Source organism: Cavia porcellus, unplaced genomic scaffold (genome assembly GCF_034190915.1).
Source record: "Cavia porcellus strain 051 isolate PalLab524CR breed Dunkin Hartley unplaced genomic scaffold, mCavPor4.1 scaffold_42, whole genome shotgun sequence".
Classification (NCBI taxonomy): Eukaryota; Metazoa; Chordata; class Mammalia; order Rodentia; family Caviidae; genus Cavia; species Cavia porcellus.
Genome location: NW_026947525.1, coordinates 3,282,245 through 3,301,912, shown reverse-complemented (window position 1 = coordinate 3,301,912; position 19,668 = coordinate 3,282,245). Strand labels below are relative to the sequence as shown.

Sequence of the window (19,668 nt, the reverse complement as noted above, 5' to 3'; positions counted from 1 at the left end):
AAAGGATAAATTAGGAATTTAAATAATGGTGCTCAGAACCACTTCTCCCATTTCAAAACCTCCCCCATTTCAAAATCTAACCAAGTGACCCTGGACTGGAATGTTAAGAGTTTTTAAAAGGGAGAATCACAAAGAACATTCAATTGAAAACAATGTAGCTAGAATCTTATGTTAATTTTTGGTTGACACCTGTATCCTGTTTTTGTTGTTGTTGTTGTTATTGTTTTTGAGCAGGTTAAATATTTTTCTTTGGGAACAGCTCATTTTGCTTTTCTCATTGTACTTATATACTGAGTCATTTTCCATTTTCCTGGCTCAAATACAAGGCAGTATTTAAATGTAGGGCTCAAGATTGTATGATTTATGCCAAGCTACAACACAGCTAGGATACAGTGCCAAGCCTTAATATTTTCTACATAAAAACACACATAATATTTGACTATTTCAATATTTGTGATGTTCAGCATTATAATAAAGCCTGATCTAGAGTCAGGAAAGGCTAAAGTCACCAGGTCTCTCATTATTTTCCACTGATCTTTTTGCTCATCTTCCATAAATGCTCTCTTAATTCACAATACTGTTGCTCAAATTTGACACATAATCCTAGATTTGATGTCTCCCGTTTTTGCAGTAGTGTAGTCTGTTATCCTCAGACCATAAGAGATAGGAACACGTCTTCTGATTCCCTACACTCCAATGGTGTTTTATGTTAATTTGAACATTTTTCCTTTAAGGAATTGACAGTTAATGAATACATGTGTATCTTATGACTGTTTTCTCATCTTTCAAATAACACCAAGAATTCTTTCAGGTGTCAGGTGCACACCTGTAAGCCCAAACTTGGAACGTTGAGGTAGGATTACCAGTGTGAATGTACTGGACTAAGATGTGAGTCCACAGTCAGCCTGAACTGCATAGGTAAACCCTGTCTCAAACAAATAGGAAAAAAGTATCTATTATTGCTGATATCCTTGAGAAGAAGAAATCAATAGTTTGAAACTTTTAGGATCATACCTTTTAGGATATATCAGGTAAGTATAAAAACCAGTAAGACTATGTTTAAGGACATTGAAAACTCAAAATATATCATAGTGCAAAGTCTTATACAGATTTAATGCAGTGCCCATCCAAATAATATTATTATAGCTCACAAATATAGAGAAAACTTTTCTAAAATTCATTTGGAAACAGAAAATATCTAGAATACCAAAGACATTCCTGGGCAACAGAGGCAAGTCAGGAGGCATCACAATTCTTCACTTGCTATAATACTAGAAAGCTACTGTCACAAAATCACCAGAGTCCTGGCAGAAAAACAGACCCAATAATCTAAACAGACTGGAGATAGAGACACAACTACAAACACACTCTGCTACCTTGTCTTTGATGAAGGAGGCAAATATGTTCACTGGAAGAGAGATAGCCTCTTCAATAATGCTGAAGAAAATGACTTTCCCCATATTGAAGACTTAAACTGTGTCTATGCCTATCACCATGAAATAGACTAAAGTCAAACTAGCTTGGAGATCTAAATATTACAATAGAAACACTAATGAGGCTTCATGAACAAAACACAAAAGTTGAAGAATCAACTTCGAAGAATCAATCACTGAGACTCAATCTTATTAAAAAAATATTTGTACATCAAACGAAATCACTAACAGTGAAAAGACAATGCACAGTTTGGGCAAGGGATATCTTTCCATTTTCTGATAATCTCTTCAGTATCCTTTTACAAAGTACTATATTTTCAATATGTAACTCCTTGACATTCTTTGTTAGGTTCATTCCAAGTATTTCATTTTCTTGGAGGCTATTGCAAATGGTGTGGTTTCTGTAACTTGTCTCTTAGTGAGTTGATTGTGTACAGGAATGCTCTTGATTTTTGATTGTCAACTTTGTCTTCAGCTACATTATTGAATTTGGTTAAGTCTAGAAGTCTTTTGGTGGAGTAATTGACATCTATATAGAATATCATGTGATCTGTGAATAATGATAGTTTACCTGCTTTATGTTATGTGATTATTCTTATTTGTCTCATGTCTTATTCATCTGCCTGTTTTCAGATTGTATTGAATAGGAGTTTTGATAGTAATCATGCTTTTGTTGTTCTTAATTGTAGTGTGAAAGTTTTTAGTTTTTCACTATTTAGTATGATGCTGGGTATATTTTTGTCTTTGCTTGTTTTATCAGATTGAGGTAAAGGCTCTCTATTATTACATACTGCAGGATTTTATTACAAATCAGTGCTCTATTTTATCAAAAGATTATTGTGCATTTGTTGAGATGATCATCATGTGACTTTGGTTTTTGCCTGTGCTGATAGGACATTTAAATTTATTGATTTGCATGTACTGAAACATCCCTGCCTTCCTGGGATGAATCCAAGTTGGTCAGGTTTTAAAATCTTCTTGATGATTTGCTACATTCACTTTGCTAGTATCTATTAAATATTTTTGTATCTACGTTCATTAGGAAAACTTGCCTATAGTTTTCTTTTTCTGGTTGTGTCTTTCTCTGTTATTAGTATCAGTGTAATGCTGGCTTCCAGGAAAGAGATAGGGAGAACTACTTCTCTTTCAATTTCATTAAAGAGTAGGGGCCTTCAATTCTACACTGTTGGTGGGAATGTAGACTGGTACAACCTTTGTGGAGGTCAGGCTGGAGATTTCTCAAAAAGCTGGGATTGGAAGTCTCATTTATTCCAGCTATTCCACTTCTAGGCATATTCCCAGAAGAACTGAAAGCATCATACCACAGTGATATATGTGCACCTATGTTTATAGCAGCACTATTTGTAATCGCCAGATCTTGGAAACAACCCAAGTGTCCATCAACTGAGGAATGGATAAAAAAGTTGTGGTATTTCTATACAATGGAGTATTATTCAGCTATAAAGAAGGATCACATTGAGATATTTATCAATAAATGGGTGCAGCTTGAGACCATACTCATAAGTGAAATAAATCAATCTCGCATGTTTCAATACCGAATAGTTTCCCTAATGTAAATAATGATTCAAATATATAAAAATATGTGGTAATCATGATTCCCCATTATGTGGCCTTGAAGCCTTATAAAGTTTTCACTTATTAATTGTAATGTCTTTATTCTGGGCTTCTTGATATGGAAATATTTGAAGATATAGTATATGAAGTTTTATCCAAATATTTCAAGGAAAAAGACAGACACTATGGTAACTACTATTAAGTTGGGTTATTTGGTGGTGAAGCACTAGGTTGCTGAAACAGTCATGCTTTGACCTGTATTGTTATATTGTTATGTCCTGTTTTATCTCAATCTCTCCCTTATTCTTTAAAAAAATATTTAGTTATTTATTATGTTTGTTTTAATTAAGGTGAAAATTTTAAAAAATTAGCAGGATATATAATAGTAACTATTTTTGATTTCCTATTAACTTGTTTTGAAGTCCTTTAATACTCCCATGATCTTGTTTTGACTGATTAGACTCTGTTCCATTCTGTATGATAGTATCAAGTTTGAGGGTATAGGCAACTACTTTGAAGGCAATAAGATTCACTAAGATGTACATTCTGGTTTGACTATTGTCTCCTTTGGAAGTCCTGTAATGTTTACAATGCTTAAGTTTTATTGGTCTTGTTCTCTACTGTTTTGTTCAATGTTATAATACCTAATGAGATATACAATTCTTTTTAAGGAAACAAGAGACATTATGGCCACCATTGTTGATAACCTTGTACTCTGTTTTCACATCATGTGCTATGTCTATCCTTGGTTTTGACTGACAGCTTTGTTTTGCCATATTTGACTTTATTGTCTCCCCCCCCCCGCTGAAAAAGTAATAAGAACTAAGGAATAATAAAACCCCAAATGTGTAAATTTTGTTATAAAAAAGAGAAGGAAAAAAGTGCTCTAAAAGATACAAGAGCAAGTGTGTTTAGGGGTGTTAAATAGCTGACCATATTAATGTTTTTGGTTGGAACATTGAACACAACTGTTTGCAGTCTCAATGTTTGAATGTCCAGTTTGTATGCTTTGATACTGTGACTTGAGCAACTCTCTCTAAGATGATAATATGTAATCTATTAACTGGTGATTTCTTACTTTTTTATTTTATTGTTCTGTATTACTTGTACCCTTACACTGCTTTGTTTTGTTTTGTTTTTTCTGTTTTTCCTTTTAAATAAAATTTTTTTTAAAAAGATTAGGGGCCTTCAATTTTCTATACATTTCTTGTAAAATTCAGCAGTAAATCCATGAAGACCTAGACTTCTATATGTTGGTCAATTCCCTTTTTGTTGTCATTGTTTTGCTTCACTTTAATGTGTTTTGCAGAGGGTCTTATTATGCATTGGAGTTGCCTTGAGGTCACATTGTAGCCCTGGTTAGTTTCAAACTCACAACAATGCTTTTACCTCAGCCTCCCAAGTTCAGGGGTTAAAGGCATGCACCACCCGGCCAGTACCCAATAAAATTTAATTAGATCTTCAGTCTCATTAACAGATACTGCATTATGTAGAATTTTTATAACTTCTTGAGTCAGCTTTGGTAATTCATATGTATCTAGGAATCAATTCATTGCTATATTATCCAACCTAGGGAAGCATAAGTTTTTGAAATAGATACTGATGTTCTTCTTAATTTTTACATGATCTGTAGATATCTTACTGTTTTCATTCCTCAATGAATGGTTTTGAGTGGTTATTTTCTTCTTTTGATAGGGTTGGCTAAGTGCTTATCAATTGTGTTTATTCTTTCAATGAACCAACTCTTTGATTCATTAAATCTTTTTATTGTTTTATGTTCTGCACTGCATTACTTTTTTCTCTGATCATTATAATTTCCTCCCTTTTATTGGCTTTGGGTTTGTCATGCCATTTTTTTTTCTGGAAGTATGAGGTAAAACAGTAGATCTTTATTTATGTTTTTTCTATTGCCTGATGTGAGATTTGAGTACCATAAATTTCCCTCTTTGAACTGCTTTCATTAGAATCCCATGAGAACCAAGGTTTGCATCTGTATTCTTGTTGTGTTGTAGATATTTTCAAGTTTCTTCCTTTATTTCATCTGTGACCCATTGATTGTTTGGCAGAGTGTTATTTAATTTCCATATATTTATGAAATTTTTGCAACTTCTTTTACAAATATTTCCCAATTGTATTGCACTATGGTCAGGTAAAATGTACGGGGTCACTTCAGTTTCTTGACATTTACTTCAGCATGTTCTGTCGACTAGTTTATGTGGCCTGTTTTAGAGTACCTCCCATGCAGAGGTGAGAAGAATGTTTATTCTGAATAAATATTCTTGGTAAAGAATGGGACACATACTTGGTAAACATAGATTCAGTTCATTTGTTCATAGATTCAGTTCGACTTTCATATTTCTTTGCTGATTATTAGTCTAGTTCATCTATTTGTGATAGTGGGATATTGAAGTCTCTTGGGTCAATTGTGTTATTCTTTGTTGCATTATTTTCATGTCTTTTAAAAACTGCCTTATAATGTTAGGTGCTCGTGTATTAGATGCACACATATTTATGATTGTTATCTTATCCTTTTAAAAACTTTCCATTAACATGTATGTAGTGAGGCTCTTTATCTTTTTGGTCCTTCTTGGTTTGAAGTTCATATTGTATGCAAAGAGCATAGCTACTCATACTTTTTTCTGGGCCTCTGTTGCATGGAAGATTGTTTTCTGTCCTTTGACTTTCAGTCTCTGAATTTCATTTTCAATTGAACATGTTTTCTGTATACAGCATATTTTTGTATATTGTTTCTTGATCCATTTCACCCATCTATTTCTTTTGGTTGATGAGGTGTGACCATTAACAATGATATGTATTGGTTTGTCTTTGTTGTAATATTGCTCTGCTGTTGATTGTTTGCTTTTCTCCTCTGTTTAATTACTTGTCCTGCCTGGTTGTTTCTGTGTTTTTCTTGGAGTTGTGGCCACTTTTACCTCTCTCTATTATAACTTTCATTACTTTTTTTAGGGTCAGTTTTGCAGTCATACATTTCTTCAGTTTTTCTTTGTCATGGAAATATCTTATGTTTCCATTAATTTTGAAAGTTTTGTAGGATACATCAATCTGGATTGGATGTTGTTTCCTTTCAGGACTTGTACTTCTGTCCAACTTTCAGGACTTCTTCTGTTTCACCTACAGCTTTCTTCTTTACTTGGATATTTATGTTGAGAAGATTGAGGTAGTTTCATGAACAAAATAAAGGAATCAAAGCATACAAATTGATAAATTTGGAATTTGATTAATAGAACTCAGGACCACTCGTATAAATTCCCTGCCAATTTCAGAGTCCAAATGCGTGGCTGAACTGGCAACTTACAAAGCTTTTAAACAGAGAACCACAAAGTGACATCCTATTGGAAACAATCGAGCTAGAATCTTACATTATTTTTTAATTGACACCTGTATCATGTTTCTTTCATTGAGCAGGGTAATTTTTCTCCAGGTGGTGAAGCTCATTCTGCTTTTTTCACAGGACTTGTACTCTGAGTAATTTTCCATTCTCTTGGTTTAAATATAGGGCACCAGTTGAAAGCAGGGTCAAGACGATGCCAGTTATGTCAAGCTACAACAAAGAGTGCTAAGAATTTGATGTGCTTTCAATTATAAGTGATCTGTGACTTCACCCTAAACACATTTTATAATGTGTCCTTGTGCTGTATTTCTGGAATCTTGGATATTATATATCTTGTTGTAGTGTTATTTTGGTTATGTCTGTTTGGAGTTCTATACTTCAATTGTGTATGGAAAATTCTTTATTCATGCTTGGGAAGTTTTATTCCATTATATTGTGAAGTTTTTTATGGTATTTGTGCTGTCTCCGGATTTCTCATTGACCACAATCAATGTCATGCAATTCTTCTTTGATGTATTTTCTACCTGCTGGATTGATTTCTCATAGTCACTTGCTACTTTTTAGATAGAACTGTTTTCATGACAACTAGCTACAATTTTGTCTTCAAGATCTGAAATTCCAAACCTCTCTTTTTTTCAGTCTGTGCATATAATTTTAATCTCTTACAGGTTTTATATATCTCTTATATAGCACTGAACTTGTTGAACTCTTATTTGGATCTCTTTCATGTTTCCATTTCTTTGCTATGTTGGTAAACCTTTGTTTTTCATTGTTTTCCTATGTTCATCTATTCTTTTATTTGTGTGTTCTCTAATATATTTGACTTAAAGTACGTTCTTGTATCTGAAAGATTTTCTCTGTAAACTTTTCCACTTTTTTTCAATTCTGGGTGATCAATGTAAAAAATTTAGAGAAAAGTCTCTAGTTGATGGGTTTCACTATCATGCATCACATAGGATCTAATATGAATTCTGCATAATAAATAAACCATGTGTCTATCCTCAGTGTAATCAATATACACTGCAAGGAAGTTCTAGTAAAAAGTATATCATAAATAACCAACAAAATAAACAGAAAAAATCCACTTCTTACTTGTGGTGAAAAAAAGAACAACTAATGATAAATCTCACACAGGAAGGACACCCTCCAGGCATCAAGCAAGGGGTCCTTCAGGCAGATGCAGGCTCAAGGACAAAGCATTAACTGTCCTCAAGTTAAGACCTTACTAATGGAGTTTCTGGGACCAATCATCCTATCATTGGAACATGCACTTTTATACTTTGTTCTATGCACAACCTAACAGAGACACATGGAGATCTCACTGTGTGCTGACTTCCCCAGATCCCCAGAAGCAGTGCACTCTTGGGGAGACAAGTGAATCCACACTGCCAATAGCTGGTGATGACTGAGTCATGGAACAAAAAGCAAAAACGAAAGGCAGGCAAATCTTCTGGAGGAGCCCTCAGTCTGGCTACAATGTCCTGCCTTTGCAGCTCTGTTCAGATCCCTGATTTCTAGCAAAGTTATCAAAACTGCTGTCTCCTCTCTGACCACAGGATACAGGCTCAGAAGTGGGTATAACAGTGAGAGCTGAAGGTTCCCCCTGCTCCTCTGTAGCTGCTGTCTAGGAGGACAAAGCTGCTTGTCCTCCTCCGTCTCCTTCCCTGCCTCTCCCACCTAGCTTTGAAGGCTGAGCTGCTGCCAGGCAATCTGGGTAGAGATGCTTAGCAGGGCCTTCAACATATATTTATCTGGTACACAGCTTCAGAGTAACTGATCATGGGAAGGAAAGTTATAGTAAAAAATGACACCTGAGTGGCAGGAATCTTGCTCTGTACATCATGATGCCAGCATCCATGTGGTGCGGATCAAAATACATAGGGTTCTTGCCACACTCCACAGCTTTTCACAACACAGCAGCCCTATTGCTGATGGCATAGGTGCTTGCCTCACACCAGTACACTGGCCTACAACCTCACTGTGCAACTGGAATCTTGGAGAGTCAATTCTGCTGTGATTCAGGAGACAGTGAGCAAGAACAGAGAGAACACAATGGAAGCCCTGCAACTAGGTGGCCAAAACAAAAGAAGAGCTGATGGTGGCCATAACCTGAGGCTGGTCATGGGACAGCATCACGTTGTACACAAGTGAGCTTTGGGCCTCTCTCTTGTTCACGTGCTGTCCACGTCCTGACGGACCCATAGCCATGCCATTAGAAGGCTGACCACACTGCCACACCTCATAATACCATTCATTGCTCTTAGGACAGGACCGAAATGCATGAACTCAGGCGGCAGGAATTTGAACGCAGACACATTTGGGCTGGGGCACACTTATTTGTCTTTATTCCAAAGTGTAGTACAGATCTTAGGGTCCTGCTTCACGGTCTGGTGCACCCAGCATTTGTTCCCTGAGCAAATACAATTCTGCCAATATCACAGGTGTAATTTCAAAGTTACTGTGTCTACCTGGATTCTGCCAGACAGGAGCTTCTGCATTTGTCTCCCGACATAACCAAAAATATATGCATCACACAGGGACCCAAAGCTTAGGTCAGGTCCTGGGCTGCTCTATAATCAGATTGATCTTGATCCCCCAGTTCTGACCACCATGTCCTGAAGAGAACTCTAGAGCTTAGAGCCGAGAATAGAATTCCTGGTAGGCTCAGTCCCGCGTTGTGAATCAAGGACAACACATTTTGGTTCTAGTTTTTTTGTGGGTGACAACAAATCATCCATACCTGTGGGTACTGGATTCTCTCTTTGTCAAAATGTCTCGGGGAGTGCAGAGCAGCTCCCAGTCCAGCCAGGGCTAGCACAAGCCTAGATGTGTGCTCTTGAGAGGAGAAGTGTGTATAAGAGGAGGATGGAGGGATGCCTGCGGAAAGAGAGAATGGAAGCTGGAAGAAGAAGAATAAGAAAAGTCCCTGAGCTACACAATGGCTGGCACTTCATTTTGTCACCCACCATACCTTTTGGCTGATAGCATCAAACTACACCAGCTATATTTTGGGAAACTACACATGCAGTGTCTCCTCTTGTAGCTCCACTGAAAGTTTCAGAGAAGACTGTGGTGGACCAGGAAGGACCTGGGTAGACAAAGTCGGGCAGTCACACAATCTGTGTTGTGCAAATTCACTGCCGACAGAGCCAGTGTCCACTGCCACCCTGACCCAGCAACAGCAGTCCAGGAACTCCCTTCTTCAATGCAAATGTCTATCCTGATGCCCTCACAGGCACTGGGGTCCACAAATCAGAGAAGTGATGCCCACCTCTGTTGTTCCCACAGCCCCTGCACCTGCCCTTGTTTTGTGCCCTCCCTCATGGTGCTCAGCTCCCACATGGTGTCACAGAGGGGCCTGGATTTTTCCATGCTACCTGGCACTGATCCTGTGCTTCAGCTCGCTGTGCCACAGTACCAGTTCAAGTGACTCCCCTCAGGCTCAGTGAGTAAGGGAGGCCACACTCCCAGTTATATTGCTGTCATGTGTGAAATTGGGGCCATGAGATGCTATCACCCTCGACTTTCAGCCCAAAATGATGCCCATCAGAAGGTGGTCAGAGCAGCAAGCACCTGCTCCACCTGCTGCTTGGAGAACCATGTTCCAGTCCAGTTCAGGACAGCTGAGACCCTCAGTAACCTGTGCAGCACAGGGGCAGGATAGAAGTGAGGCAAATGTCCATCACAGGGCTTAGGAAATGATGCCAAGGAAGAAGAATGAAACTCAATCTCCTCTCAAAAGGTGTACTCACCAGGGATTTGGACTTTAGTTAGTCATCAATGCCATGGATCAGGGCACAGGGCATTTGGGTTTGTTCACTGTGTCTGACATATAACAGTCCTTGCAGGCACTTGGTAACAATGACCAAAGAGAATGATGTTGCCTCAATGGAAAATTCAGTCAAGAACAACCTCCAACTCTCCCAGTTTACTGATGGCCCAGGAGGAGACATTCGCAAAGCAGTTAGGGGATAGGGTTAAGCATTCATTGTTTGGGAAGGTGAGGGTTAAGGAAAATACTACTAGTAATTGCAAACACCCCTTTAAATTGTCTACTTATTTCAGATGACATCCTCAAGGTGATGAGAACCACAGAAATCATTGCTTTAGGCTGAGAACTTCACTCAGCAGCTTCAGCATCTGCCTAGAAAATTCAAGGTTGCTAGTTTGATCCATGCTACCAAAGAAACAAAAACAAAAAATGAGAAAGTACATTAAACCAAACAAAACAGCACACACACACTTGTAAGTCATTTAGAGTAAACAGTGCTTGTTAAAATCACCCTTTGAAACTGGCATAGTTATGCACAACTGCAATTCCCATACTGTAGGAATCTGAGACAGGAACATCAGAAGTTCAAACCTAGACTGAAGAATATGGAGACTCAAGAAAGAGAGAGAGAGAGAGAGAGAGAGAGAGAGAGAGAGAGAGAGAGAGAGAGAGAGAGAGAAAGAGAGAGAGAGAGAGACAGAGAGAGACAGAGAGAGACAGAGAGAGAGAGAGATAGAGAGATGTTAAACAGGAAAAAGCTATGCACACATTATAATATCTAGTTCTTCACGCAGAAGTGTTCTAATCCACCATTTGTTTAGTTTAGGTTTGTCTTTTTGAAATAAGGTTTCACTTTGCAGTTCAGACTAGACTTGAGCTCACTGTGTAGCTTATGTTGGTCTCTAACTTTCAAGAATCCTGACTCAGCCCCTTGAGTGCTAGGATTACAGGTGTACACCACCATGTCCAGCTTCCAATATTTTTTTAAAACACAGGCTTTAGAAAATTTTGCTAGAGGAAGACATAAAATGCACTCAAGCATGGAGTGTGGGTGCTCCAAGAGAAGAGCCACTTAAACCACCAGTTTTGATGCACAGTGCACAATGCAACATGATCTATAATGTGATTCCAGGAGAACAGGAAAGTGTCTCCCTCTAGAGGTGAGGACCTGTCCTCCCCATATGGATGTGATAGGTCTCTCCAGAACAATCCACCTGCCCTTGTGTTGGGGAGGCAGTTTTGACAGTTACCCCAGCAGCTCTCTTCAATTGCCAATAGTCACAGATCTGTCTTCACTCTGCTATTCTCTGGCAGTGTATGCTTTGGGCATTGAACTCTGCAGGATGCACCCCCAATGCTGTCCCTTTAGAGGTTATGAAACTGTGTCAGCAAAACAAAGGGGCCAGAAATATAGATTACTGAATATTTATAACAATTGTCAAGACTCTTTTGAGACATGAGCCTCCCATAATCCTGCCTCTTGGGCTGGGGGCAATGAACCAACCAGGTTGATGGCCGGGTGCAAGGAAGGCAACTGGCAGCCTGAATTTCTGAAGATGCAGGCAGATGCCAACCAATGATGATTCTGCTCTCAGTCAAATACTTACCATTCAGGAGGTCATTTAGCCCTAGTCCATGAAATTAGTGCCCTCTGGAAGAGCATGGGGTGGGTTTCAGCAGCCTCCCTTGTCTGTGGCCTGAGGCTCACAGAACAGAAAGGGAGGTTCCCCAACATCTTCCAGGTCACTCTGCCTGTCCATGGGAGCCTGGCAGGAAGTGAAAGGGTGCAGAGTACCCTCCCTGGGAAGACACTCTACCTTCTACCCAAACATTGATCACATACTAAAATCCACAGTATCTTGTGCCTGGGACACACCATACCCTGCCTGACATGGGGTTTATGCTCCAGGTGACAGAATATGGTACCCTAGGGTATGGTTCCCAATGAGCCCAGCTTCCATAGATGCCTCTGCCTTTTGGGGCCCAGGTCCACCCCTCCCCTGTTGGAACGTTTATTACCTACTGCTCTGTAATTCTGAGACTGTGAGGCAGCTTCAACACAGACAGTCATGGCCTTGGCCATGACCAAGTGCTAGGTCACAGGTTTGAGCAGCTATAGAGAGCATGGGTTGAGAGGACCACACACAGTGTCTGGGTCACTGACCCCAACACTCTATTCTGTGCACACAGGATGAGGGGGGCTTCCTTCCTGTGTAGAGAGAGCCTTGTGGGAAAGAAGCCACTGCCCAGCTACTGGCTGCAGACCGCCATCATGGTGTTCTTTGTTGCTCTGCACAGCTCCCATGGAGCATGAAGTCCACTCTCTGAATGGACTTTTCCTACTAATAATAAACTCCAAGCACATCAGGAGCCTGACTTTGACAGAAGCTTACTGTTTGGGGCTGAGCATCCCTGAGCCTGGATCTTTTCAGTGTGGTGTTTGGTCAGTCAAGGTTCCCCACGATCTCACAAGTCAAAGGCCTGGTATCACACAGTACAAGGCTTGAAAGGTGGCCTGTGAGACACAAGGTCTATTGCAGGTCTCTATTTACACAGGGCCAGCACTGCTCCTCTGGGAATCAGATGCATGGTCTACATGGGAAATCGGTTACACTCAGCTGAATTCAGCAATGTGAGCAAGAATTCCTGAGGCTGAGAGCATGGGGACATATAGCAGGTTGGGTCTCTTGTGTGCTGTCTTAGTTACTTTTCTCTTGCTGGTGAGACAAAATAACAGACACCCAGATTTTAAAAGGGGAGGGTTTATTTAGTTCACAGTTTGGAGATGTTTCAGGTCATTACCTGCTGGCTTCAAGGCAGGGTGTGACATGGCAGAGGGCAACAGACCATGGAAAATGGTAAATACAACAGGTGAGGAGGGGAGAGGAAGTCTCCTTTCATCCCTTACAATGTAAGCAGGTACCAACCCTAGGGCAGGTGTTCCACAAACACCCTTAATCTCAGCATTAGACCATGAATCCATCACAAACTTAGTTTCAGCGAATTCTGGAAAAAACATGCTCCTGTGACTACATGAGGCTTTGGGGGTACATCCAGACACAAAATGTAACATGTGCAATATATATACTGCCAGTAAGAGATGGTATAGCCTTTTGACCTGGCTCTAAAGCAGGGACTTCAATCCAGAATCTTGGTGCTCACTGCTTAATATCTCAAGAACCATCCTGTGTACATAAGAAGGTCTGCTGCCCAAGAGCCCACTCAGGTGGCCATGAGTCACCAGCAAGAAACAGGAATAGAGATGGTGGTGTTTCAGGCTTTAGATGCAGAGCAGAGGCCAGGCATCCCAGGTAGAGGGAATCTCACTAGGGCTCTGAGGAAGGTGACATGGGGGCTGATAAGTGAGCCTGAGCTGGTCCAGGGTTTTGGGAACCACAATGTAAGAATAAATTCTAGATGGGGAGGGGAAGGTGGAGGAGATCCACTTCCAGAAGGACCCAGCCTGGCTTTCCCACCAGGCCAGCAAGCCCCAGGTGCTATCTGAAAGGCTGCCATGGGGAACTGCAATAAAGGACCTGGTTCATCATATGCCTGGTGGCTTTTGTGCTGTCACTAGAAAAGTGAATACTTTCCCACTTAGGCAATCCCAAAGGAGACAAAGTGAGACCTCCCGGTCTGCTGCCTGGCTGGCTCGTGGCTTTGAGGGCTTCTTGGATCATAAATGCTAGCAAACACCTCTTAGTGACTATCTGCTCTGTGGGCCTGGGTGTGCCTACCATCCGTACCATGGGGGAGCAGGGTTATGAGACAGGGTATGGCCCCTCCAAGCTCACTGTGCAGGGCTGAACCTGCAGCTCTATGTGCAGCCTGTGCTTCCAGAAGCTGCCAGGTCTCTGTGCTGTATTCACATCTCTGGGAGGCTTTGTGGGAGTCCTGATGGCCCTATTCTCTGCTGGTCTGAAATCTCAGAAGCTTCTCCCACACCACTAGGCACTGCACCAACTGTTCTGCCCCAAACATCAGCCTGGAGCAGGTCCCTGCAGGGGTGCAATGCACATAGATGTACCACTGTGGGGCCTCCCAATAACAGATGCCAGCAGGGGGAGAGTGTGAGCTGAGAGGACTCTGTAATGAAGCCACAGGAGGACAGGGGATCTTCAGGATCAGATTACACCTTCAGAACCTCCCTCCAGTGTATAGTAAATAGCAGGCCTGTGGTACTGCCTCCAAAGGAACCTGGGGTCTATGTCTTCAACTATCACATCCTCTCTGCTCAGCCACTAATTCGGCCATGTGCCAGGTCACTCTCCACACAGTAGTGCGAGCATCAAAATAGAGCCATGGACACTAACTCACTTCACTTCCTGTCATGATTTACTTCCACTATTTTAGTTCACTGTAACTCCTGGGCCCAGCTATCCCTTTGGCAGTCACATGACTGTGTTTCTACCATATTCCCCGCTCTGACACATCATCACATCAGAAGAGGTGCACTCATCCAAAACCTAGGCCCTTGCTACTTTGTCCATGTCTCAGGGTAAATATACAGCCCCTCAGGTTAGAGGTTAGTGGCCCACTAGGCTAAATGACATTGTACCAGGAAACAGTGAATACAGCCACTCAGCGTTTCATGGCTAAGAAAACTGGACCAAATTTTTGCAGCAGCACCACAGGGAAGTACCCTGTGAGTCATCACATACAGGTCCCCATTCCCATACTCAGGACAAGCCTGCTTTCTCATCTCTAGAATGTGTTGTTGTCACAGGACACATGGGATGATACTTTTCATGTAGGGAGTTTATGACTTATTTGCTAACAAACTGATCTGAAAATGCTATCACTTCTAAATGCTCCTTATGAAATTTAACCTTTGAGTATCACTGCAGCTTCCAGCACTCACGGTGGGGCATGGCTGGGCCACTAACTCTAGGCTTCCTACTGTCTCATCACAGACTGCAAATCACTCAGTGTAGAGTTTGGCAGTGGTCTGCACAGTGAGGGTGGCACAGGCAGAAGGGCTGCACAGCCTGATAGAGCCCCTGGAACAGGACTTTCTGCACAGCTGCCCTGTCCACAGCTCTTCCTTCCCAGGTCCCTCAAGGGCCAACATTTCCACCGCACAGGCCCCAATGCTGGGATAGTGAGTTTGCTCTCAGCTGCACAGTGTGACTCAGCCACCTAAAGCTGAGTCTTTGAAATGTGCTTAAATCTCTCAGCCTCACTTCACTGAGAACTGAGAATTATACCCAGGATTAGGGCAATTCTCAGAACAGTGAATTGTACCTATGGACAAGCTTATAGGTCCCTATTGTACAAAATGGGGTTTCCAGGCAATTGCTGATGCCAACCAAGGCTCTATGGAAGGCCTGCTGGAGTAGCTGTGTTTATTCTCCATTGAGCTGCCCTCTCCATGGGAAAGGTTTGTTTTTCCCTCACTGATCCCTACCTTGAGTAAACATTCTCTCTTCCTTGTAGAGGAGATTGGAGAGTTGCTCTATGGGCTTTCAGATGTATTATTCAGAGCCATATTCTCTGGGGACTGGCAGAGGCATCAGGCCCATTCAGACATCAGGGCAGGAACTAGTTGGTACCATGTGTACATGAATATACATAGAGCCACACCATGCACAGACACTTTCCAGGCACTGACCATGATCCAATGACCAGGAAAGATATATGTACCCACCTCTTGACCTTCCACATTAGTGAGGGCTATCCTGGATGGCAGATCATGTATCACTGACATTATAGTACATGAGATGCCCTCTTCGATTCCCTAGACATGGATGCACAACAGTGAAAGAGGAGTCCAGAGAAAGCACAGAGTACTGGGTGGAAAGTCACTGAAAAATCTAATGACTGAGGAGAGGTGGGACAGGACACATCTCTCTTTCCTCTCACTTCTAACGTACTTATGGAAGACAACCCCTTTACCACAGCAGACAGTTTTCCATCCCCCATGAAAGCAATATACCACTGGAGAGCACTACAAAGATGTGTGTACAGCTTCCCTGAAGAAGAGAGAGATGGTCACACCAGTGTACACAGACTCTCCCATGGAGTCATCTATCATTCTCCCAGGGCTGTCTGGACCAAGACTAATTCACTGGTGGTGGAGATAGAGTGGAACTGGGCTCTCCACAGCTGGAGCAGCAGGCAGGTGTCTAACTCAGCAGGTTGCCTTGGGCAAGCAGTTTGGGATTGAGGACTAGACCTCACACTCAGCTCCCCACACCTGTCTCCTCCAGAACCACAGCCTTGCTTCTTAGCTCTAAGCAGCAGCTGCAAACCCACATGAACCCTCCAATGCAGCTTCACCTTGCTGAGCTTGAGCATTGTGAACAAACTGAGGCAGAAAAAAGGGTGATGAGGACTGGTAAGGTCTGTGGGTATGTGAGGAGGACAAGGCTAAGGTACCACCCTGTAGCTCTGAAACACACAGGAATCAGTGGGTGGACGCAGTGTGAGAAACTTCCGGATAGTGGATTTGTGCACAGAGCTGTCTCTGACAGGCACTGGGAAATTTGTTTGCACTGCAAGGAACATGGGAAATTGGTGATCTTTTTCCCTTTTGCTGTTGAAGGGTCAGCTGCACACCAAGCTCATGGACCAGCTGCAGAGTCTGCACCTGATCCATCTCCAGTGCCTTCACCAGCTCTGGGTCCACGGGAAGAGCCAGCACCAGGAAGCCCATCTGTCAGCTCAGAGGTATGACTAACAGGGTCTCCACAGCAGGTGGCAGGTCCTCAACTCCCCTGAGGCCAGCTCCTGCTGAAAACCTGAGTTTCCCATCTCCTCCACTATTTTTTCCATTTTCTTGCCCTTACCTCTATACTCCTTTTAAATATTATGGCATAAATTAATTTTAAACAGATGATAGGATGTCATTCACTTTAATTAGCATACACAGTGCAGTGGCATGCACACATTCTCAATATGAACAATCTTCAGTTTTGCCCAGTTCCAGAACATTTCCCACAACTTCATTCATATTTGGACACATTTCCCTCTCTTCCCTGCCAGCCCCAGCCACCACTGATCTTTCTGCCTCTGTGATTTAGTACTCTAGGTTTTCACATCAGTGCATCACAGCTCTATTTGGCCAAGCATTAATGGAAGAGACTAACTATTTTTCTTTGATAAAGGGGACAGTCCCAAATAGATCCCAGTTTATAAATAAAACCTAAATACATTCATCTTTGAGGTTGGAATTGCTTTTCCATTTGTTTTGTGAGGTAAGAGACAAATAATTGCAGTGCAAAAGGGAATCTCCTCATATGGCCAACAAATGTACAAAATGCACAGTATCCCACTGAAGATACATTCTGGGCCATGTCACTGAGTTGTGCTGTGTCCCCATTTGACTTCAGGTTTTAAGGTAAGTGGGGAACAGCAGTGGGGAGAAAATGGGGTGGAGGAAGCAGAACCATTTCCCTCAGCTCCCATCCGAGCTCTACACAGGGTCCCTGGACCTCTCTGAGCTAATTATAGAGGTTTCTCCCACACAGAGAGCTCCACAACAACACAAAAAAAAATAAAGAAAAATCTGCATAACATTTTAACTTTCTTTTCAAGTTGTTCATAGCACTTTTAGAAAATGAAGGAACTAGGACCCTCCCTATCCTGCAGGTAGAGTGTGCAGGGCACCAGTGTAGGCCACAGAAAGCAGGGAAAGCTTCAGGAAAGCTGAGCTCAGTATCTCTGGGCCCACAGAGAAAGAGGCCAAGGAATTTGATCATGAAATTACCATTGATGCAAGATGCATTTGTGTGTGCAAGATCTCAGTTTTTACAATGAAATATCTCTGCCATCAATGTGCATACACACATAGATGTGCGTGAGACAACCAGAGGGACAGAGGCAGAGTGAGGCAGAGCCTGGGAGACTTGCCCATCACTTAATGAATGGAGCTGCAAAGGACTGGAAATGTGAATGCTCTTCTTGGTTTTACTCTCAAATTCCTTTATCATACAATGTCATTGTTGGGTGGTGAAGTGGCACAGGGAACTAACACAAACCTGGTGACATAGATAAATATACCAAGATTTTCTTCTTTTCTTTTTCTAAATCTGTCATTTGTAATAAGAGAGCATATATTAATGGCATACAAATAGTTCTCCAGTACCAGAGTCCTCCATGGGCTTGTCATTCGCAGGCTCAGAGGACAGAAGTAGGTTGCGAGAAGCAGAGCAAGGTCCATTTAAAGGTGGAAATGGCATTTTCCCTTAGTTGAAAAAAATGTCACCTGAGACAACTTACTTAAACCAAAGAGAGACGCCACCTCTTCCCAAGGTTTGTGTGTGGCAGGGAGGCAGCACAGAGTACAAGTTTGGGTAGGAAGAGAGCCAGGGCTCAGCAGTGTGAGACGGGATCACAATGTACCTATCAGGGCCATTAGCATGAGTGGTCTGCCATCCATCAGCTCCTGTCTCCTGTCATTGCCTGCTGTGAGGGCCTGTGTCTCTTCACTGCTGGATGGAGAGAGGGCCAAGCCATAAGCTTTCTCTCATCTCAAGTAAGACTGGGGACATGGCCTAGAACATGGCCTTCTTTCAGCATTTTCTGTGCCTGTAAATTTATAATTCACTCAGCAGTTTTGCTGTGTGCTATGTTCATGGTTTCTAATTTTTCACACCTTAACTGAGTAAAAAAGAATATGGGTGTCTTTCAATCTCACTTTTTATAATGAAGACTTAGCAGTACATTTTCAGGTTAAATGTATAGATGTTGACTGACCTTTGAAAAGGTCAGTCTGTTACACAGCCAATACTGACTGAATGTCTTCCATCCAGGTGCAGATCTCAACTTCCCCATGTGGATGCACCACAGCTGTGGAGCAGGACAGGTGTTTACACGGGGCAGGTTAGGAGGTGGGAACACTGCAGACAGGTCATTTTGTGAGCCCTGAAATAAGAGACAGGCACCTGATCAGCTCCAGTTTCCTTCAGCAGTAAGCACCCAACAAGAACATTTTACATTAAAAGTCTAAGTAACTGAAAGAAGTTACTTCCAAAAATATATACTATAGGATTAGTTGGAAGATACAAAAGTAAATGGCTTAATCCCTAAGTAAAATGAGACATGACCCTTAATAGGAATGTGGTTTCCTTTGGTGTCACTGACCCACATCCATCAGGAACAAACACACTGATGAATAGAGCACAAATGAATATAGGCAATGTGTCTACAATCAAAACTTATTAATAACAACAACAAAACCCATGATAAGATAAATCACTCAGTGAATATTTCAAGCATATAATAAAGAATAAATAGCAATCACTTTTGGATTCCTCCTAGAAATTGAAGGGAAAGAGCCAACACCAACTTCTTTTAGATGACAAAGTCATGCTGAGAGTGAAGCCAGACAATAATGTATTGAAAAATAAAATACAGAGCTTTTGCATTTAGCTCCACTACATTCCACTTTTAAAAGTCTTCCTTTTGGACTTTTTTGTTTTATTGGTAACAGGGATTGAACTCATGACTGCCTGCTTGCAAGGCAAGTGCTTATGCCGCTGAGCTAAATCCCAGCCCCAAAAGTCTTCCTTTTTTTGAGGAGTTTCTCAATAAGT

The 19,668-nt window shown here is 41.7% G+C and overlaps 1 long non-coding RNA gene across 4 annotated transcripts in view; it reads right to left on the bottom strand.

Moving 5' to 3' along the window:
- Positions 1-8,557: 8,557 nt before the first annotated feature.
- LOC106026858 (uncharacterized) overlaps positions 8,558-19,668 on the bottom strand; it is a 40,561-nt gene continuing 29,450 nt past the window's right edge. For 3 of the 4 annotated variants that reach the window (XR_010045839.1, XR_010045841.1, XR_010045840.1), the window contains one exon: positions 16,971-18,997. This is a non-coding gene — a long non-coding RNA (uncharacterized LOC106026858). Of the gene's footprint in view, positions 9,238-16,970; positions 18,998-19,668 lie in introns of those variants that run through there. The other variant, XR_010045842.1, reaches the window with a different exon arrangement.